We start from the raw sequence: 8,627 nt of genomic DNA, 5'->3' as shown, positions 1-8,627 counted from the left end.
CTGCAGCCTGAGTGGAGACTGGGGTTCCCAAACCCAGCATAGTGCTCACCTTTGCTCCAGTCGACGTTACAACTGAAGTAAAGTCTGTTGAAATGCACCATGAAGCTTCGAGTGAAGCTCTTCCTGGGGACAATGTGGGCCTCAATGCCAAGAACGTATCTGTCAAAAATGTCTGTCATGGCAATGTTGCTGGTGACAGGAAAAATGACCCATCAGTGGGAGCAACTAGCTTCACTGCTCAGGTGATTATCCTCCACTATCCAGGCCAAATCAGTGCTGGCTATGCCGCTATTCTGGATTGTCAAACAGTTCACATTGCTTGCAATTTTGCTGAGTTGAGGGGAAAGATTGATCACCATTCTTGTAAGAAGCTGGAAGATGGCCCTACATTCTTGAAATTGGGAGAAGCTGTTGTCACTGAAATTGTTTCTGGCAAACCCAGGTGGGTTGAGAGATTCTCTGACTGTCCCTCTTTGGGTCATTTTGCAGTTTGTCATATGAAACAGATAATTGCTGTGGGTGTCATCAAAGCAGCAGACAAGAGGGCTGCTGGAGGAAGCTAGGTCACCAAGTCTGCCCAGAAAGCTCAGAAGGCTAAATGCATATTATCTCTACTACCTGACACTTCAGTCTTAATCAATGGTGGAAGAACAGTCTCAGAACTATTTCTTTCAACTAGCCATTTAACTTTAATAATAAAAGACCAGTTAATGATAACATTGCCTTGTAAAATCTTCAGAAGGAAAGGAGAATGTTTTGTGAACCATTTTAGTTTCTTTTTCATGAGGCAGTTTTAAGTTATTAGTTTTCAAAATCAGTACATTTTAATAGAAAAAAACAAAAATCTGTCACAGAATTTTGAGACCCATTAAAGCAAAGTTAATGAGGAAAAAAAGAAAGAGAAAAAGAAAGATAGGTTATGTGTCCATGGCAACAAATTGATGATTCTAGAATCAGAATATATGGTAGTTCATTACACTATTTTCTTTAATGTTTTGATGTTTGAAACCTTCATTAAATAATTTTTTTCTTTAAAAGAGTCTGAGCAGAAAATAATTTATTTAAAGTAAATGCTCAGTCTTTCACAGTTCTTTCCTCCTCTGGCATCTGGGCATATGATGCAGTTTATGGGAAATTTTTGTGCTGAGGGACAGGGGGCTTTCACTCCACACTTCAGGCCCGTGTGTGCTATCTCCGGGATTTGAGGATTTTGCTTATATCCATGGTTAGGTGGCCTACCACGGTCACATTGTGTCTGGAATTAGTTCCTTCCAGTGGGTTCTTGGTCTCACTGACATCAAGAATGAAGCCACGGACCCTCACAGTGTTACAGTTCTTAAAGATGGTGTGTCCAGAGTTTGTTCCTTCGGATGTTTAGATGTGTCCAGAGTTCCTCCTTCTGGTGGGTTCATGGTCTTGCTGACTTCAGGAGTGAAGCCACAGACCTTTGCAGTGAGTGTTACAGCTCTTAAAGGTGGCACATCCGGAGTCGTTCATTCCTCCCGGTGGGTTCGTGGTCTCACTGGCTTCAGGAGTGAAGCTGCAGACCGCCGCAGTGAGTGTTACAGCTCATAAAGGTAGTGCGGACCCGAAGAGTGAGCAGCAGCAAAATTTATTTTGACTAGAGAAAGAACAAAGCTTCCACATTGCAGAAGGGGAACCAAGGGGATTGCCGCTACTGGTTGGGGTGGCCAGCTTTCATTCCCTTATTTGGCCCCTCCCATGTCTCACTGATTTGTCCATTTTACAGAGTGCTGATTGGTCCATTTTACAGTGTGCTGATTGGTGCATTTTTACAGAGTGCTGATTGGTGCATTTACAATCCTTTAGCTAGACACAGAGCACTGATTGGTGCATTTACAATCCTTTAGCTAGACACAAAAATTCTCCAAGTCCCCATGGACTCAGAAGCCCAGCTGGTTTCACCTCTCAACATCTCAGATGACTTGTTTTGGTGCTGCTAAGTTGTTGCTAGTTGGTCTGGCTCACTGGGGTCTCATGGTGGCACCTGTTATTGTCCTCAGCCATTTGCCACCAGAAGGAAAATCTCTACACTCTTCATCCTGACCTCAGGTCTGAACTACTTCGCGTGTCTTACCATCATCTCTAAACCACAATGCCCAACACACAAACACACAAACACACTCGTGGAGGTTGGGATAGCAGAGGGAATCTCTGAATGCCTTGCATGTCAGGGTTGGCCATGAGGCACCAGGAACCTCAAGTTTATGCCTCAAAAGCTACTTCTGCTAATATTGCATTACAGCTCTAAATCATGATGTCTTACTCAAGTAAATGTGTAGGTTGCTCTGGAGGATCTGCCAGGGAAAGCAGACAACCAGCCCAACACCCTCAGCTTTCCCAATATGCATCTGGATTTGCTATGGCAGCCCCCTCCCCAGCTCCACTGCCACAATATTCAACCCAAAAAAGCCACAAGCAAAGACACTACCCTTCTCTCTACTTTAAATCATTTATTTAAAAATACATCTTGTATTATCTAACTTTGATTCTAAATATGGAAATTTGCAGAACCCAAATATTGCCCCAATCCTTAGCCCAGGTACATCATTTTGGATAAGTCAGAACCTGAGTGAAAAGGTAGCTGCATAATTTTAAGTGTTCCAGTCCCAAGTTCATCCTTCTTTCTATAGTACCTTCTTAAGTATGTCTTTACTAATTTTTTAATCATACTCCAATCCATATTTAATTAACAATGGAGCTAAATGATATTCACAGGTGTTTTCTATGTCATAGCCACACTGATCTAAGTTCAGTAACCCTGGAATTAGAGATAGGGATAAGATATTAAATCAGCAATGAGAAGCACCATGAATGAAAATAGATGCTTATTCACTGCAAAGGAATAATGATGCTTCTGCACCTCTGCACTCTGAAATAAAAATGGTCACTAGAAAAATGTTTGTATTTTGTACTTAAGCAGAGAACAAATTAGAGGTAAGTTCTAAATACAAGTAATCACAAGGATCCTTTGTATTTCAAGTAAGTCCTTTTTTTGTAGGTTCATAGTCATGCAAATTACAAATAAATATATATTGCTGAATTAATTTTATTTCAATTCGAGGTGGGCTATCTTTGGCTATTTTAAATTATCTTGGAAAACTTTGGGAAGAACACTAGATTTGGCAAAGGAATTCAACTTCAATATATTATCTTTGTATGTCTTCTCAAATTAGCAAAATTTATTTTCCTCAGTGTATCTTAATATATAGTTTAAGGCCTTCAGAACTAATAATTTCAGCTATACAAAATTCTATGATTAGTAAATTTGAATCAGGTACTATAAAAGATCAGTGCAACTTCTTCTTTATCCTTGGACATAATGTATTTTCCACAAAGTTTAGCAACTGAAAGTAAAAGAAAGCTTATCTGTTGTGTTGTCGTTTGTTGTGTTGGTTGTTATTTGACTGTGTCCACAGATCACGGGTTTGCCCATTTTTCATTGTCTATGAGCCCTATCTTCCAAAGGCCTTCTGAAACTTTATTTCAAGATCTGTTTTCAGGATACACTCAGGAACACACTGGTTCAGTATTTCATAGCTCATCACTGAATTCCTAAAGATTACAGTACAGTATCTTGAATTCCCTGGGATTTTCTATACCCCACTGAGTTCCATACCTAATGGATCGACTTGCACTCTAACTGTCTTGAAAATATATTAATAGGAGTTTTATATTTTTAAGTCCATTAAACATTCAGATGTCTGCACTCAGAATCTACACCAACTCTTTTGATCACTGGTCCAAGGATATAACTTTTATTGGATCAGCAACTCTCCACAGTTCTTCCTATAGTGTTCCTTACCTCAGAAAATGGCAGTGTTGTTCTTCTAGTAGCTCAGTCTGAAAACCTTAGAGATAGCCTCCACTCTTCTCCTTCACTCACACTCCACTTCTAGTCTATCAGTTTTATTTTCAAATATACTTCAAATCTAATCACTGCTTACTACCTTCACTATTCCCATCTGGGTCTAAGTCGGCATCATTGCCACGTTAGATTAGTTTCCTAATAGGTCTTCATGCTTCCAACTTGAATACCCTTTCATGATTCCCAACACACACACACACACACACACAATTATTTACACCACAGTAAAAACAATACTATAAAATACCTTTACTTATTTATGTAGCACACACTTCCATGCATTAGTTTGTGCCAGGAACTGCTCAAAACACTTTACAAATATTAACTATTTTAATACTTATTCTAATCCTATGTAGCGGGGACCATGATTATCCCACTTTACAGGAAAGAAAACAGAGGCACAGAGAAAATAATAATAATTTGCCCAAAGTCACCCAGCTAACAGGTCGGAAAACCAGGACTCAACCCTGGCAGCCTTAGCTCCAGACTGCATTCACTCAGAACATGTCACTGTCTTGCCTGAGAACACCCATCATCTTCACATCTCACACAGAGTGAAAGCCCGAGTCCCCAAAGGGCTTACTAGAGTCACATGTCACTGGTCTACCTTAGACAAACCATGAGTTCTCCCATCTCAGGGTCTTTGATCCATCCCTCTGCCAAGAACACTCATCTTCCATGTATACATTTGTCTCGCCCTCTCTCTTCCTTCAGATTCCTGAGCAAAGACCAGTGAGGACTTCCTAAATTCACACCTGTGCCTTGCCAAACTGCTTTACTCTGATTTTTTTTTCTCTGGAGCACTTATTACCGCCTAAATATATGCATTTGTCTGTTTGCTTGAAGATGTAAGCTCTGTGAGGCAAGGGCTTTGTCCTTTGTTCCCTGCTGAATCTCCAGTGCCTAGAATGTAGGAGGCCCTTAATTACCATCTGTTGGACAACTTAAGAATTATGGAACGAATCACAAAGATCAATGTGTAGAAGAAACATTTGTGAAAGAGGAAGTAGGCAACTTTGACTTCACTCTTTCTGTCCTGCCGCTTTGACCCCAGTGCTATTTAGCCTGACATTTTAACCCTGCTGTTTGCTTTTTGCTTCAACAGGACCCACAATAAAGTGATTCAACATATATAGACGATTAGATTTGTAATGCCATGAGCCAACCCTGGATATAAAATAATCCTAAAATATTTGTGGAAGATTATTCACAGTTTTCTTATGGTTTTGATAAAATTTAAATATAACACTTTAAATCATGTATAACTATAGTACAACTCCGATGAAAAGCAGTATGGAGAGTTCTCAAAGAACCAAAAATAGAAGTACCATTCAATCCAGAATCCCAACACTGCATATCTACCCAAAAGAAAAAAAAAATCATTTTTCCAAAAAGATACCTGCATTCGTATGTTTATCACAGCACTATTATTCATAATAGCAAAGATATGGAATCAACCTAAGTGTCTATCAAAGAATGACTGGATTAAAAAAAGGTGAGAGAGATATATATATACACACACACACACACACACATATACACACACATCATGAAACACAACTCAGCCATAAAATACGTCTTTTGCAACAACATGAATGGAACTGAAGGCTGTTATTCTAAGTGAAATAACTCAAACAGAAAACCAGATACCACATAGTCTCACTTATAAGTGGGAGCTAAACCGCTAAACAGGGACATAGACAGTGAAATAGACACAGGAAATTCAGAAGAGGAGGAGGATGGGACAGGGTTTAGGGATGAGAAATTACCTAATGGGTACAATGTACACTATTTGGGTGATGGTCACAGTGAAAGCTTAGACTTAACCACTATGCAATATGTTCATGTAACCAAACTGTACTTGTATCCCCTAAAATGTATTTAAATAAACAAATCACATATAATTAATATTATTAGTAAAAATAATCCAAATATTCTACTCATGGGAAAATTTTTTATAGTTTAAAACTGACAAAACCTATATTTCATCAGTATAATTGATACCACGGAGGACGGTGGATCTCCCCAGGGTGGAACATCGGAATCGTCGTCCTCCTCCAGCCTCCCAGGTTCCTCCTCCACCCATCAGAGTCCTTCTTCCGCCGTTCCCTGCCCGGGGCCTCCCAGGTGATGAGGGCCGAGTACCCTCTGGAGGGAGCCATGCAGCCGTGACTTCCAGAGCCCTTGGGGCAGCAGACTGGCTGATTCTTCCTAATCCTTTGATGAAAACTGTGACACAAGATGGCCACAAATAAGGCCAAGGGTCAGAACTCTTTGGCCTTACACAAGGTCATCATGGTGGACAGCAGCAGTGTGGGCAAGTCAGCTCTGACTCTGTGTGTCCAGAGTTGGCTCCTTCCTGTGGGTTCCTGTTATCTCTGACTTCAAGAATGAAGCTGGGGACCTTCGCGGTGAGTGTTACAGCTCTTAAAGGTGGCACAGATCTAAAGAATGAGCTGCAACAAGATTTATTGTGAAGAGCAAAAGAACAAAACTTCCATAGCGCAGAAGACAATCCAAGCGGGTTGCCGCTGCTAGAAGGGGTGGCCAGCTTTTATTCCCTTATTTGTCCCCTCCCATGTCCTCCTGATTGGTCCATTTTACAGAATGCTGACTGGTCCATTTTACAGAGTGCTGATTGGTCCATTTTACAAACCTCTATCTAGCTACAGAGTGCTGATTGGTGCAGTTTACAAACCTCTTGTAAGACAGAAAAGTTCTCCAAGTCCCCACTCCACCCAGTAAGTCCAGCTGGCTTCACCTCTCATCTACAGTTCATGTACAATGAGTTTGTGGAGGAATATGAACCTACCAAAGCAGACAGCTATCAGAAGGGAGCTCAGGATGGGGAAGAAGTACGGCTCTATACCGTAGATAGAACTGGGCAGGAGGACTACGGCTGCAATTAAAGACAACTACCTCCTCTGTGTCTTCTCTATTACAGAAATGGAATCCTTTGCAGCTACAGTTGGCTTCGGGAACAGATTTAAGAGTAAAAGAAGATGTGATTATTCCATTTCTACTGGTTGCTAACAAATAAGATTTAGAAGATAAAAGGCGGATTTCCGTAGAAGAGACAAAAAACAGAACTGACTAGTGGAGTGTTAACTATGTGGAAACATCTGCTAAAACACGAGCTAATGTTGACAAGATATTTTTTGACTTAATGAGAGAAATTCAAGTGAGAAAGATGGAAGACAGCAAGGAAAAGAGTGGAAAAAGAAGAGGAAAAGTTTAGCCAAGACAATCAGAGAAAGATGCTGCATTTTTATAATCAAATCTCTCTTATCTTGACTATACTAATAAATATAATTTATAAGTATTGCCACTGAAGGCTCAATTGATTGAAATTACTTTAACATTTTGGTAACTGTTGTATATCACTGAAAGCATGAATTGGAACTGCAGTGAAATTCAAATTTACTTAAAAAAGAAATTAATGTGGCTTCACCAAGAAGCAAAGTTCAACTTGTTTAGTAACTGCCAACAATTATCATGGTCCTGAATGTAGAGTGTGAGCCTGTTTCTCGGGCAATCTTTCCTGAAATATTAAAGAGGTGAGATGGGGGTGAAGAGGAGAAAGAAAGAGGACTTCCTCTGGCATTTTGTTATAAAGCTTACATTTAATATCATATTAAAATATCTTGGTCTTCTACTGCCTTGAAAAATGACAATTGTGAACATGATAAACTGTACCACTTTTTCAAACCATTGTTATGCAAAATTTAGAAGAAAAAGTTATTGGAATGGTTGTTGCATATAGTTAAACTGAGAGAATTCATCTGTGAATCTGATTTAATTACCTGGTGATTCACTGAGTGAAGTGGTGTAAACTTGTACATGGAAATTTTTGAATATGCCTTAATTTAGAAACAGAAAAATACCTGGTTATATCATTCTGGGTGTGTTCTCACTGACACCAGGGGTCCACTGCCCCATGTGTCCTGGTGAGAAAATATATGCCCAGCATGGAGGACAGCTTTTGTATAGAAGAGTCTTGAGAAGTAACTGCCTGCTAGGAGCCTGTCCAAATTTAAAATGTGTGCCATACTCTGGTTCTTGAAAATAAGATTCCAGAGCTCTTTGATAGTTTTTAATAAACTTCAAGTTCATTTAAAATGAAGGGCCAGCATATACTTGTAAGATAATTTCAACTGCAAGGATTCAGCACCAGTTACGTTTGAATGAACCCTGTTTTTCTCTAAGATGCTGGTCCCTGGAAATCACTTTCTGCCAGTGGTGAGCATGTCAGTGTTAAGTTTTTGATCTCCTGGGAGCAGGGCACAGGAAGAAAGTGTCAATAGTGCTAATGCATTTTGCACTGTTGAATGAAGAACACTGTAGCTACATTTTCAGAAGTTAACATCAAGCAGTCAAACCTGCGCACAGTGCAGAAAACATGTTTGCCATACACTGGCCAAACATCAGGCTGTGTCGCCATTGTGTGGTGTTCCTGCAGGAAGAATTCTAGCATGCTATTTGGGGACATAATTTCAGTGGAAAATATGCCGCTGTCCGATATTGTTTTCCTTTTGGCAGTGGAACTATGACAGTTGATTCAACAGAGTATTTTTTTCCTTTTGCTCAGTCCTGACTTAAACAGGTGAAAGATGTGTTCAGGCATTCCAGGTAACAGGTGTGTAGGTAAAGTTAAAAATAGGCTTTCTAGGAACTCACTCCTTAGATATTACATCCAATTTCTCATGTTAAGTATTTGTCCTTAAAGGGTTTGAGACAC

At 39.9% G+C, this 8,627-nt stretch overlaps 1 pseudogene; it reads left to right on the top strand.

The window, feature by feature from the left end:
- The first annotated feature begins 6,130 nt into the window (after positions 1-6,130).
- On the top strand, positions 6,131-7,183 carry LOC102123900 (ras-related protein Ral-A-like; annotated as a pseudogene).
- Positions 7,184-8,627: the final 1,444 nt, after the last annotated feature.

Source organism: Macaca fascicularis, chromosome 3 (assembly GCF_037993035.2).
Source record: "Macaca fascicularis isolate 582-1 chromosome 3, T2T-MFA8v1.1".
Lineage (NCBI taxonomy): Eukaryota > Metazoa > Chordata > Mammalia > Primates > Cercopithecidae > Macaca > Macaca fascicularis.
This window is presented reverse-complemented; position numbering and strand designations above follow the sequence as displayed.